The sequence below is a fragment of the Macrotis lagotis genome, chromosome 5, assembly GCF_037893015.1.
Source record: "Macrotis lagotis isolate mMagLag1 chromosome 5, bilby.v1.9.chrom.fasta, whole genome shotgun sequence".
NCBI classification, from domain to species: Eukaryota; Metazoa; Chordata; class Mammalia; order Peramelemorphia; family Peramelidae; genus Macrotis; species Macrotis lagotis.
The window spans coordinates 62,740,574-62,755,678 of NC_133662.1; the positions used below are offsets into that span (position 1 = coordinate 62,740,574).

General features: G+C 37.2%; 1 pseudogene; it reads left to right on the forward strand.

Annotated features, from left to right (window-relative positions):
- The first annotated feature begins 14,304 nt into the window (after positions 1-14,304).
- LOC141489717 (cytochrome b-c1 complex subunit 7 pseudogene) lies at positions 14,305-14,764 on the forward strand (annotated as a pseudogene).
- Positions 14,765-15,105: the final 341 nt, after the last annotated feature.

The following is a 15,105-nucleotide window of genomic DNA, read 5'->3' on the forward strand; positions in this document are numbered from 1 at the left end:
AAAACTAACACAATAGGATTGTGATAATGAGGATACCAGTACAGTAGCTTTGTTCCCATTGCATCTATCCTTTACTGCAACACAGTATCTATTAAAATACATTGTCTAATGCTCAATCCTTCGAGAAGAACAAAATGAGTTCTCAGTTATGAAAATCTAGCTTAGTTAATTGAGAGTTGATCATTTTCACTTGAATGTTCTGATTTTATTTCAAACTAACCATGTCCAATAAATTGTAACCTCTTTGAAAGTAAAGCTTTTTTCACTTTTTTAATGTGGTCTCCACTGTCTAGCCCATGCCTAGAATTGACACTTAATTAATGCTTATTGATTGACATCTAAAATCAGACCTCATTTTTTTCTTCCTGCCTGTCACTCAGATTCAAAAAGTCTAAGGTTATATTTAACTGCTCTCTCTCCCTTGCTCTCTATGCTTCCCTTCAATCACCAAAACTTGTTGATGTTTTCTTCAAACTGTCCCTACCATGGGTTTCTTCCTTTCCATTCTCATTACCAGGAAATTTGATGTCTTTATTGCCTCAAGCTTTTATAACTGTAGTGCCAGTATGTTTTTCCTTGCTTCCAGTCACCTCCCTTCTCTAATCCCTACCATGCAGTTGACTAATAAAACTCAAATAATATTTCTCTATTCTCAGAAACCTTCAGGGGTTCCCTATGGGCTACAGGGTAAAGCCCGAATTTCCTAGGTTGACATTCAAAATTTTTCACAGAATGATTTGAAATTGCATACCCAGATTTATCTTTGACTACTCCATCATGACCCACTGTCAGACTCATTATCCTTTGGGCATACATTTTCATATTGCCTCTGCTTTTTCATTCATGACATTTCCATACCTATTTCTCTTGACCTATCTAAATCTCATTCATACTTTAAGACCTACTTCAAATATTTCATGTTCTATGAAGTTTCCCCAGACTCCAAGGTTCTCTCTTCTATCAGATTTATTGCACTTGTTATTCAACTAATCTTGTTCTGCCTTGGAACATTTCCTGTACGTAGCTATAATTTTTCTTGTGTTGCTATTTACCATATAGATATATATATATATATCATACATACTTCTTCCTTCCCATCTATCCTTTCCTCTTCAGTCCTCTTCATTAATTGTCTTCTTCTCACTCCCTCAATATAAGTATTCTTCAAAGTTCTATCATGGTCCCTCAATTCTTCTACATTCTCTCATGTGAATGAACTCAGAAACTCCCATGATTTCAATGATCCATTCTATACAGTTGGAGTGCAAATCTAAATTGCATAGGAAGGCCAACAATTTTGGGGTTGTTTATCTTACTAGGTCTTTTTGTCTTTTCCACTCACAGTCCCATACCTGTGCTTTGCATGGGAATCAAGTAGCATTATAAATGATGGAATGGGATTATAAAATATTTCTCACTACAGCTTCACCTGATCTTTTGAAGTTTTGCTAAGTGAAACCCTGAAAATAACTCGTACAAAACAGAAAAATGAGAGTATGAAATGAAATATTCTGACATATTCACTATTCTTTGATCTAGTGTGTACAGTAACCTTTATACATGTAACACACAAGGAATGAGGATTATGAAGGGGAATGAAGGGAATTATATGACTATAACCAAAATGAGTTGTACTGAAGAGTCTAAAAGATAAGAAGAGATGAATCAGTTTATAAAAACAGACAAAGGTGTCAAAAGGCTTCTTCATTTAGGGGACTGAATGAGGTCAGCATGGTATAATTAGTACAATATCATGATGAACCAGTACTACTTAGAGGATTTTGATTTCTATAAGAAATTGCTCCTTGGTTTGAACTCTCTTGGATTTTTTCCATGACAATGGCGAAGTATTCTATTTTATACTTTTCAACTGTACCACATTGCCTCAATTTTCTCATTATGAAATGGGGATAAGAAGTGAAGAGTTTAGATGATTTCCAAAGTCATATACAGTTCTAAATTGATTTGAGTACATAGAGAGAGCATTGTTCTCTTTTTTTTAAAGATGAAGACATTTACTAGCTTTCTGACTTGTCCAGAGTCATATAACTAGTAAGGAAAATATAAATATTCCAGAATTATATAAAAATATTGCTCCTATCCCCAATACTATAAGGAAGGAAATAGGAGGGAGGACTAACAACTCTGGTTTGAGGGTTTGCTGAGCCCTTTTCAGAGCTGCTCAACCATCTTTGTGTCCATTTCTCTACCTACTCTCATCTGTGGCTCCAAAAAAGCTATAGCACTCAAAGCAGTTACTCTCTGGGAAAACTGTCCCAGGAGATAGGCTAAACAAGTTGAGGGTAACTGACAGACCTCAAACAAGTTAATGAATTAGAGAGATGCCCACCCCAAGCATGTGAAGACCTCCCCAGTGGGTAGGTGAGAACAGTGACCATAAAGGCAGGAAGCAGGCACTTCGAATGCTTAGAGTTTGGTCAGATAGCCAAAAGTCTTGCATTGCATCTCAAATCATCAACAATCATCTTGTTTTTGTCTTGCCAATGGACTTCAATGACTCAGGGAAAGAGAGTTAAGCTGACAACTTTGTGCAACTCTGTCTCACTTAAATTCTATTCACACATGAGTCCAGACATTACCCTGTGATGTCATTGGTCCTCTTCAAAAATGAAGGACAATCAACCAGGAAAGAATTGAATACACATAAAAGACAGCAAAAGAACCAATTGACTCTAGATGTAAGGAACATAGATCCTTCAAAGATTTCACCCAATTCCATCCTTTTGCAAATAAAGAAACTGAAGCCTTATTACAAATTCGGATTTCTCATTACCACAAAAGTACCTCTATTCAAAATTCTGAAAAAGATCACTTCAAACAACTGTGATCAGTGATCGACATATCCATAACATTTGAAGTGAATATTCAACAAATAATTCTGATGTTGTCATCTCTTTTCAATCTTTGGTTCAAAGTAATGAAGTAAATTTGTAGAATTGCTTTTCCCTGTTTTAGTACCTCTTTTCCTTTACACCATCTCCACCTAGTGGTAAATCAGATCCTATGTTTGAAGTCTCATTTGGATTTGCATTTTTTTTTGTTTGTTTGCTTTTGGGGAAGGGGAAGGGGGGGGGTTGAGTTTTTTTTTCTTTAAGACTAGAATCCTAGACCACAGAAGGTTAGAAATGGAAGGAATCAGGTAGCCCAAACTCAGCATTTTACAAATGAAGTTATTTAAGTGAAGAGAGATGAAGAAACTTCTAGAATTAAAACCTAGTCTCCCAAACTTTGTTTAAACTGACTTGCAATCATCTTCCCACAACTCCCTTTGATACAGAAAGACACACATACACACACACACACACACACACACACACACACACACGCACTCCCGTGCGGGCGCACACATACATGAACATACTCCCTTTCCTCAGTGTAACTGGCATAGGTGTGGGCAGCATATTTCATTAGAATGTGCACCTAGAGAAAATATTTTATTTTTTTTAAAAGTGAATACTTTTTAACTATTCAATCAGGCTAATCAATCAGAAGAGTTGTTGTGATGTAATTGATAAAGAATTAACCATAATTTTTTGTCTAACTCTTTGTGAGCCCATCTGGAGTTTTCTTGACAAAAACACTGGTTTGGTTTACCATTTCCTTCTCCAGCTCATTTTACAGATAAGGAAACTGAGGTGAGTAGGATAAAGTGACTTGCCCAGAGTCACACAGCTAATAAGTGTTTGAGTCTAGATTTGAACTCAGGAAGATGAGTTCCACTATACCTCCACTATAGCACCTATTCCACTATACTGCCTACCTGTCTCTAAACCTTATACAGCAACCATATTTTAAAACTAAAAGCTTTATAGATTAAATTAAAATATGAAAATACTTTTAAAAATATGAGGCTGTGACTATATAAATCACATATACAAACCCATAATATCAGCATGGACATAATTTCATACTCCTTGCCACCAAAACTGTACTTGCCACCAAACTACTTTATGTTGTCTCATTCTCTGAACCTGACTTGTAGTTCTATTAAGACATTTATTCTATTACATCAAAGCACTGACCAGACTCAAAGTTTATTCCATACTAAATATTTTGCTTCCACCCTATTTTGGAAACATTTGTCTTCCTTCCATAGCTGTGACCAGGAAATCCCTAGCTCTTCCCAAATGTCTTTTCTCCATATCAGCAACCCTATTCCAGTCCTGTAATAAGCATTGATGTTACAAAGAAAGGCAAAAAAAAGGCATTATCATTAAGAGGAATTGGGAAAAGTTTCTTAGAAATGGTGAACCTTTTATTGGGATTTGAAGAAAGTCAGGAAAGCTAGGAGATAAAGATGAGTAGGGAGAGAATTCTTGGCATGATGTATTGCCAGTGAAATTTTACCCTCAGGAGATGGAGTGTCTGGTTTGGGGAACAGTGAGTATTCCAGTATCCCTGGGGGATAGTAAGGGGGAAAGTAAGGTGTAAAAAAACTGGAAAGGTAAGGAGTCAAGTTATGAAGAGTTTTTACATTGAAACACGATTCTATATCTGATCTGGAGATTAGAGAAAGTCATTGGTATTTATTGAATGAGGGAGGGAGATGATATTTTCATATCCTCACATTAGGAAGTTCAATTTGAAAGTTGATTGGAGGAAGATGGACTGGAGTGGAGAGAGAAAAGGGAACCTATATGAGAGATATTGTACAGATAGAATTAACAGGACCTGATTGGATATGAGTGGTGAGAGCAACGAGTCAAAGATGACAACAAGGCAATGGGCTTAGAGAACTGGGTGGCCCTACCCAAATGTAATCCATGCAGTTATGGAAATGAGATGCTTCATAAATATCACCCCAAAATTCATTACCTGAACATATTGGCACTTGTAATCCTGAGACTGAGTTTTAAGATTTCTGCGGGAAGAATGACAGAACGGAGTAGGAGTGCTAGTTTGTGTAAAGATGTCATTTTTCATCTTGGAGGCCATGAGGATATTCTAGTGTTGAGCACTGAATTGCATCTCTACATTTGTGGTTACCTACTTTTCTTCTCCAAAGAGAGACTTGAGACAAGTGAATACTATTGCCATTGTTGCTGTGGTGTCAAAGGAGAGAGAGAGAGTGTGTGTGTGTGCACATATATACATATATATAAAATGCTTGTATACACACACACACACACACATATATCAGTATAGATATATGTGGAACAAATTTTTAAACAGCCTGCTTCTTGGTGAGAGACAAGAATTGCACATTTTGCTCCCAAAACTGGAGCAGCAACAATGGACTATGACATTATATGGATGAACAAAGAACCTAAGCAATGCCCTTCACTATTTTTTAAAAATTATTTTATTTTCTGGGGTGGCTAGGTGGTGTAGTGGATAAAGCACTGGCATTGGAGTCAGGAGTACCTGGGTTCAAATCCAGTCTCAGACACTTAATAATTACCTAGCTGTGTGGCCTTGGGCAAGCCACTTAACCCCATTTGCCTTGCAAAAAAAAAAAACCTAAAAAAAAATATTTTATTTTCCCCCAATTATATGTAAAAACAATTTCTAACATTCATTGTTTTTCTCTTTAAGTTTTGGGGTCCAAATTCTATCCTTCTCTCCTTTTTTTGCTCTCTCTGAGATGGTAGGCAATCTGATATAGATTACACATGTGTAATCATGTAAAAGATTTCAAAGGAAGGAAGAAAAAAATGGAGGGAAGAGGAAAGGAGAAAAGAGAGGAGGGAGGAAGGGAGGGAGAAAGGGGAAAAAATGGTATGCTTAGACCCTTTCAGTTCTTTCTCTGGAAACAGATAACATTTTTCTTCATGAATCCTTTGAAATTATCTTGGATAAGGGGCAGCTAGGTGGTGCAGTGGATAGAGCACCAGCCCTGGAGTCAGGAGTACCTGGGTTCAAATCCAGCCTCAGACACTTAATAATTACCTAGCTGTGTGGCCTTGGGCAAGCCACTTAAACCCATTGCCTTGCAAAAAAAAAAACTAAAAAAGAAAGAAATTATCTTGGATCATTGTATTGTTGAGAATAATTAAGTCATTTCATAGTTATTTATCAAACAATATTGCTGTTACTGTATACAATGTTTTCCTGGTTCTGCTCACTTCACTCTGAATCAGTTCATGTAAGTCTTTCCAGGTTTTTTCTGAAATCATCCATACAGCAAAATCATATAGCACAATGTCTTCAGACATTTCCCAATTGATGGACATCCCTCAATTTCCAAATCTTAACCATAACAAATACTGTAAATAATTTTGTACTTATAGATTTTCCCCCCTGTTTAAAATCTCTTTTATTACCCTTCAGCATGTAGGATGTGTTAAAGGAAGACATACCTTGGTGTGAGGGCTAATTCCTTTTCTGGGCTGCTGAGTCCTTTTCTAGGCTGCTTTCCACCATTGATGTCCACTTGAGGCACTTAACTCTCACCTGTGGCACCAAGAAGCTATAGCATGCATAGTGAGCATACCCCAGTAAACCATTTAAGCAGACTGGCTAAACCAGGTTGAGGGTAACCAAAAGAGTGAGTTGTGAGTAATGGGGGATGTCTACCCCAAGCAAGTGAAATTTCCACTGGTGGAATGGGAAGAAGAGAACAATTCATTCCCAGTGGCCATGAAACCACTGAAGCCAGTGCTGTATGTTGCTTAGAGCTAGATTAGACATAGAAATCTCATCTGCTGCATCTAGAACCATGACCAGTTGTCTTGATTCTATCTTGCTATGCTGAAGCATGATGATTCTGGAAGACGGAATGAGGCAGATGACATCATGCAACTCTACCTCACTTAAATCCAATTTACACATGCAACAAAAGACATTATTCATAACCATTCCTCAAAGTCCTGTGGCAACAGGTAAGCGATGAAGCCACAGGTTGTCATCACAACCCTGCACACAAGCTACCCAGGCCATAGAGTAGTTTCTCCACTGAAAGTAGCAGTGAACAAGCTAAAACTAGTGTAGAGGGAATTTTGGTGCATGATCTTCTGTTTGCAGATGATTGTGTAATCAATGCAGTCTCTGAAGCTGAAATGCAACAAAGTATGGATCAATTCTCTATTGCTTGTTCTAATTTTGGTTTAACAATTAACACCAAGAAAACACAAATGCTTCATCAGCTGCATCACACCATCCATACATGGAACCATCAATTACAACAAAAGGAGAAGTTTTGAGCATTGTGGACCTTGGCAGTGTTCTTTCCAGTAAGGTACACACTGACAATGAGGTTGACATATGCATTGCCAGAACTAGCTCAGTATTTGGGAAGCTTCAAAAGAAAGTATGAGGTATTAGACAAGACTACCAAACTGAAGGTCTACAGAGCCATTGTGCTGACCTCATTGCTATATGCCTCTGAAATCTGGACAGGAAACTGAATCACCTCCATTTAAATTGTCTTAGGAGGATTCTGAAGATCACTTAGCAGGGGAAGATACCAGACACTGAGGTTCTTTCATTCTATGGGAAACAAACATTTCAGGGTAATACTGCTAAATGGCAGTAAAATCAAGTCAATAAATATTTATGAAATGCTTAATATGTGCAAAGCAAACATGAAAAAGTATGTCAGTCCTTGCCTTCCAGAAATTTATAATCCTTGCTTTACTTCCCTTACAAAAGGAAGGTGAAGGGGCCACCCAAGTCAAGAGATAGAGAAGAGGTACCCAGTGTGGGAGTGTGATGAAATAAAGAGATGCTTCACCTGAGTACCCTTCAGAGGGACCTCCAGGCAGCATACGGCTGAGATATGAGTCCTAGGGCTGGCTAATATGATACCAAAAGGTAAAAAGGACCATGGTTGGGATATGATGAAGTAGTCCAAAGCGGGTGCAGCCAGATGGCAAATGTCCATATGGACCTTTGTAAAGTGAAGAGAGTCTTTATGGGAATATTGCCTAGATAAAAACATTAAGTGCGTTTCTCTTCTGAAGAGAGTCAAAATTCCGTCATTTTGCTATTAGTTCACAGGAGAAACTTGGGGGAAATTGTACTTACCAGAGGAGCCTGGGATGGAGAACTACATTTACTGGCTATTGTGAAACCTGTTTCCATGAGTCCTTTGTATTTCTTGCATCTTCTGTAGGATAGAATAAAATTTATCCTGTATCCCTCAAATATATTTGTTACCTTGAATACTTGTGCAAAATCTACAGTTATGTTACCCATATTTGTGCAAACCTAGACAGAAGCAATATTTACAGATTTAAATTCTGGGTAAGGACATATTGAGGCAAGAAGAGATTTGATTATCAGGATAATCTCCAAGTTCAGTTAAACCCAGAGCATGGATCAGAGGACCACTGACTAGGAATTAATAGGGAATTTAAAAAACATAAATTCCAATCCCTTTATTTTACAAATGAAGAAACTGAGGCACATAGTAGTTAAATGACTTGCCCAGGGTGAATCTAAAGTGAGATTTGAATCCAGATGTTCCTGGGAAGTTCAAGGTAGTGTCATATTCACTACCACTAAGTAACAGGTTACATTTACATAGCTCTTTAAGATTTCATTACAACAACACAATAAGTTATTCCATTAGGGGAAATGGGAAGGGAATGAACATGTATGTAATGCCACTAGGGACTTTACAAATCTTGTCTCTTTTGAGCAACACAATAACATTGGTAGGTGCTGTTGTTTTTCCCATTTCTGTTGTTGTTTGGTCATATTCAACTCTTTGTGACCCCATTTGGAATTTTCTTGGCAAAAATACTGGAGTGGTGTCATTTTCTTCTTCAGATAAGCTTATAGATGAGGAACTGAGATAAACTAAGTTCAGTGACTTTCCTAGAGACATATAGTCAGCTGGGTTTGAACTGATCTTCCTGATACCAAGCCTAGTGATATAGCCACTGAGCTACCTAAGTGCAATTGAGTAAACTGAAATAATAAGAGGTTGAATGATTGTCCAAGGTCAAACAGCTGCTGGTTGAGACTGAAATCAAACTCAGGTCTTTTTCCTTCAGGCTTACCATTCAATCCACTGTGCCACTCAGCTGCCAATTCTAGTGCTTTTTTAGATGTTTCTATTTCATTTATAAAGCATTTTAAAATGCACAAAGTACTCCTTGAAGCAATGCTTTTCATTAAGTAGAATAAATAATATCATCTATAACATCCTTTTTTGTAATTATGGATGAAATGAGGCTTAGAGAGATCAGATAACTTGCCCTGGATAGGAAGTATTAAACCTACTGATTCCATACTTATTATGTGTAACATAACCTGATAGCTGAAAACTGAAGATAGAAATCCAAAAAGTGTACCTAGTTGGCCAAGATTACAAATTTGCCCTCTTCTCCTTTAACTTTGTTCCATTTACGATGAAGCAAACACATTACTCAGCTTTCCCTGGCTCCCTCTTTCACAAATAACATCAGCTATCAGGCATTCATATTGTTTTCTTCCTTGCTAGACAGTTCCTGTCACCCTTGCACTCAGACCAACTCTTAATCAGTTTCCCAGAAAAATCACTTTATCTTTCTTAGACTATTTTGGGGAGGAAAGGGAAGATTAGGAAGGAAGAGGGGGAAAACTTTCCCATCCTTTCAACTCCAGTCCATTTTAAATGCTACTCCAAATCTTTTTACCACCTCTATGGACATATAAATTTCCAAGGCCAGTAAAAATCAAAGGACTCTGGCATGACTTTCCACATTCCAAGATAAAAAGAGCAATTTGTTTGGCAAGCAGTCTTAATAATCAGGACTCTACTAAACTTGGTTCAAATCTTTCTCTTTAGCCAGGTTAATATCTTTAAAGAGAGGAGGATATAAAGGATAACATATTGGACTTGGAATCATTGGGTTCAAATCTTGTCTCAATACTTGTGAAAAGCAAATTATACTAGGGGTCAGATTCTGCTTGCTTCCTTTGTAACCTAATTGCTTACAGGCACTTATAACCTTTGTAACCTCTGCTTACTTCTTTGTAACCTAAATGCTTACAGCCACTGTTTTCTCATCCATAAAAAACCAGAGTATCATTATACCAGGGGCAACTATATGGCAAAGTAGATAGAGCACTGGACTTGGAATCAAGAAGGCTCTTCTTTCTGAGTTCAAATCCAGTGTAGCTTTATAATCCTGGTCAAGTCATTTAAGCCTGTTTGCCTTAGTTCTTTATTGGCAAAATAAGTTGTAGAAGGAAATGACAAACCACTCCAGTATCTTTGCCAAGAAAACCCTAAATGGATCGGCCAAGATGGCAGAGAGAAGGCAAGAACTGTGCTAAGTGCTCCTGGTTTCCCCTCAAAAATAACATGAAAGAAACCTCTTAACAGAAATTCAATCAACAAAACCCAGAAAAAGATCTTTCTCAGGGGACCATGGGTGAACCAGGGTAAGCATAGGGGCAGCAGTGGGGGGGGGGGGGGAGAAGCCATAGGACCTAAGACCCTAGAGGTTTTAATGAGTGGAGTCCCAGGACCAACTTTAGCTGAGGAATCTGGGGGGGGGGGGAATTGAGATGGAGGTGGCGGGGGAGGAGCTCTGGTGAGTCCCAGTGGATGGCAGAGTGAGTTCCAGCACAGAGAGTTTCAGAGAACACCTGGAAAACAACCAGCTGGGCCCAGGACCTGAGCTACTTTTAGGGGAGCATTCTTCCAAGAATAAATGGTAAACACCCCCTCACCCCCTCAGGCTCAGTTGTGGGCAACAGAGCTCACTCAGCTGAAAGGGAGATTAAATACCCCCTCCTTCCAGGGTCCAGACCATTGTTCAACATCAACCCAGACCCTGCTGCCCCATTCCCCACTCCTTCCAGGATTAGGGAGAGGGCTTCAAACACTCCAGAGAAAGCAACCAGCCCCTTACTGGCCAGCCCTTGGAGTTACAAAGCCAAGTGAGTAAAGCCTCTAGGGTTTTGAAAAGCAAACCTCTGAGAGCCAGCCCCTCCCCCAACACAAGATCCTAGAAAAATGAAGAAAGACCAGCATAAAGGGGGACCCATGGAGAAATACTTAGGAGTAACAGATGTTAACCCAGAGAGATCCAGCATTTCTGAGGAGAATATTAATTGGTCTCCAACCCAGAAAGACTTCCTTGAAGAAATCAGGAAGGAGTTTAAAAATAAATTGGAAAAATTGGGAAAAGAAACTCAAGAGAAAATTAACATCTTGCAACGAGAAATCCTTGGAAAATTCAAAAGGACAAATACAAAAAGAAAATAAACATCTCAAGACTACATTTGGTCAAATGGAAAACTCCTTCAAAAATAGAATTGACCAAACAGAAAAGGAATTGCAAAAGGTAAATGAAGAAAATTCTTCTCTTGGGGCAGCTAGGTGGTGCAGTGGATAAAGCACCAGCCCTGGAGTCAGGAGTACCTGGGTTCAAATCCAGTCTCAGACTCTTAAGAATTACCTAGCTGTGTGGCCTTGGGCAAGCCACTTAACCCCGTTTGCCTTACAAAAAAACCTAAAAAAAATTCTTCTCTTAAAAAAAGAATGGAATCTGTAGAAACTAATGACTCCATGAGACTACAAGATTCTGTTAAACAAAACCAAAAGATCTAAAAAATAGAAGAAAATGTAAAATACTTCATCAGCAAAACCACTGCTTTTGAGAACAGATCAAGAAGCGACAATCTGAGAATTATTAGTCTTCCTGAAAATATTGAAGAGAAAAAAATCCTGGACTTACTATTACAGGATTTAGTGATGGAAAACTTCCCTGATATCATGGAACCAGAGGACAAAATAGTTATTGAAAGAATACATCAATCCCTTCCAGAAAGAGATCCTAAAATGAAAATATTAAGGAATATTGTGGCCAAATTCCAGAACTATCAGATAAAAGAGAAAAATCCTGCAAGCAGTCAGAAAGAAACAATTTAAATACCAAGGAGCCACAGTAAGGAATACACAGGACCTGGCAGCATCAATATTAAAGGATCCAAAGGTCTGTAATGAGATATTCCAAAGAGCAAGGGAGCTTGAAATACAGCAAGAATCCACTATCCAATAAAGCTGAGTCTTCTCTTCCAGGGGGAAAAGATGGACATTTAATGAAATGGGAGACTTCCAACATTTCCTGATGAAAAGACCAGAGCTAAATAGAAAATTTGGACATCAAATAGGAGACTCAAGAGATACATGAAAAGGTTAAAAAATAAAAAAAAAGAGTAAAGAAAAACTGCTTTCCAATGAGATGAATCTACCTATATTCCCACCTGGGAGAAAGATTCTCATAACTCTTGAGAATTTTAACTCTATTAGAGAGAATACACTTAGCCAGAAGTAATGGACACACATAACTTATCCATAAGACTGCTATCGAATAAGATGAAACTGGCTATATCCCTATCTGGAAGAAAGATGCTGATAACTCTCAAGAACTGTAACTCTATAAGAGAGAATATATTTAGTTATGGACACTTATGACTTTTCTGTGACTCAGGTAGAATGATTTAGAAACAATACCTCCTTAAAAAGGGGGACAGTAAGGAGACAGGAGGACGGAGGAGATCGAATGAGGGTAAATCTCATCACATTAAGAGATACAAAAGACCTATTACAATAGAGGGGAAGAAGGGAGGAGGTGAGAATCACCTGAATCTTCCTCTCATCAGACTTGACTTACAGTTAATTTATACATACCCAACTAAGTTAAGAAACTTATCTTACCTTTCAAGTGTTAAGAGGGGAAAAGGGGAGGGGGGAAGGGGAGGGGAGAAAAAGGGGAACTAACAGAAGGAAGGGAAGGAGGAAGTGGAAAAGGGAAAAGGGGAAAGGGAAAAGGGAAAAGAAAGGGGGATGGGGTTGATATAGAAGGGCAAACACAAACCAGAATCCTACAATATGTTGCCTACAAGAAACCCATTTGAAGCAGAGAGATACATATTAAAAGTAAAAGGTTAGAGCAAAATATATTTTGCTCCAGCTGAAGTGAAAAAATCAGGGGTAGCAATCCTTATCTCAGGCAAAGCAGGCACAAAAAATAGATATTGTTAAAAGAAATAAGGAATATCCTCCTAAAAGGTACCATAGACAATAAAATAATTTCAATACTAAATATGTATGCACCCAATGGTATAGTATCCAAATTCTTAGAGAAGTTGAAATAGTTACAGGAAGACATCTAGAGCAAAACTCTACTAGTGGGAGACTTCAACCTCCCACTCTTAGATTTAGATAAATCTAATCATAAAATAAACAAGAAGGAAGTTAAGGAAGTAAATAGATTGTTAGAAAACCTAGATAAGAGGTGGCTAGGTGGTGCGGTGGATAGAGCACCAGCCCTGGAGTCAGAAGTACCTGAGTTCAAATCTGAAATCAGACACTTAATAATTACCTAGTTGTGTGGCCTTGGTCAAGTCACTTAACTACATTTGCCTTGGGAAAAAAACTTTTAAAAAAAACCTAGATATGATTGGCTTATGGAGGAAGTTGAATGGGGTTAGAAAGGAATATAGTTTTTTCTTGCAGTGAATAGCACTTACACAAAAATTGACCATGTACTAGGGCATAAAAACCTAATGATCAGTTGCAGAAAGACAGAAATAATGAATACATCTTTTTCAGATCATAATGCAATAAAAATCATATGCAATATTGGGCCAGGGAGCTATAGACCCAAAACTAATTGGAAACTAAATAACCTCATTTTGAAGAATAAGTGGATCAAACAACAAATTATAGAAAGAATTAATGAAAGAATTAATTATTTCATCCTAAATAATGATAATAATGAAGCAACATACCAAAACCTATGGTATACACTCAAGGTGGCAGTCAGGGGATATATTATATCTTTAAATGCTTACATGAATAAATTAGAGAAAGAGGAAATCAATGAACTAAATATGCAACTAAAAAATTAGAGAAAGAACAAATTAAAAACCCCCAATTAAATAACCAAATTAGAAATTCTAAAAATTAAAGGAGAAATTAATAAAATCAAAAGTAAGAAAATTATTAAACTAATGAATAAAACCAAGAGTTGCTTTTATGAAAAAAATCAATAAAATTGATAAACCTCTGGTCAATTTGATTTAAAAAAAGAAGAAAATTAAATTGCTAGTATCATAAATGAAAAAAAGGTGAATTCACCACCAATGAGAAGGAAATTAAAGTAATAATTCAGAATTATTTTGCCCAACTCTATGCCAATAAATTTGACAATCTAAGTGAAATGGACAAATATTTACAAAAATAGAAGTTGCCCAGGTTAAATGAAGAGAAAATTAAATACCTAAACAACCTTATCTAAGAAAAAAGAAATTCAACAAGACATTATTGAACTCCCTAAGAAAAATCTCCAGGGCCAGATGGATTCACAAGTGAATTCTAACAAACATATACCTCTCCAGCTCAAGATGGCGACACAGGTGCCAACTGTAGCATCAAGCCAATGGCTCCAGGGTCTTCGAAAATGGTATTACAATGCTGCAGGATTCAACAAACTTGGGTTAATGCAGGATGACACACTTTATGAAGATGAGGATGTTAAAGAGGCCATAAGGAGGCTACGAGAGAATCTGTATAATGATTGAATGTTTCGTACCAAGAGAGCTCTGGACCTGACCATGAGGCAACAGATCTTGCCTAAAAACCAGTGGACAAAATATGAAGAGGACAAATTATACCTTCAACCATATTTGAAGGAGGTTATACATGAAAGAAAAGAGAAAGAAGAATGGAATAAGAAGTAATCATGTCAAAAAAGAATTTCAATGTTAGTCCTCAAAGTATTTTTAATAAGTATGGTTGTGCAAAATATGAGGTTAACTAACCATTTATAACTGTGCTGCAAATTTATTTAATTTAAATAAATAACTCATCGGAAAAAAACAAACATATAAGGAACAACTAGTTCCAATTCTATATAAACTCTTTGGAAAAATAGGTGAAGATGGAACTCTGCCTAACTCTTTCTATGGCACCAATATGGTGCTGATACCTAAACCAGGAAGAGATAAAACAAAGAAAGAAAATTATAGACCTATCTCCCTGATGAATATAGATGTAAAAATATCAAATAAAATCTTACCAAAATGATTACAACAAGTTATCACTAGGATAATACATTATGATCAAGTAGGATTTCTCCCAGGAATGCAGCGTTGGTCCACTATTAGTATAATTAATTATATCAATAACAAACCTATCAG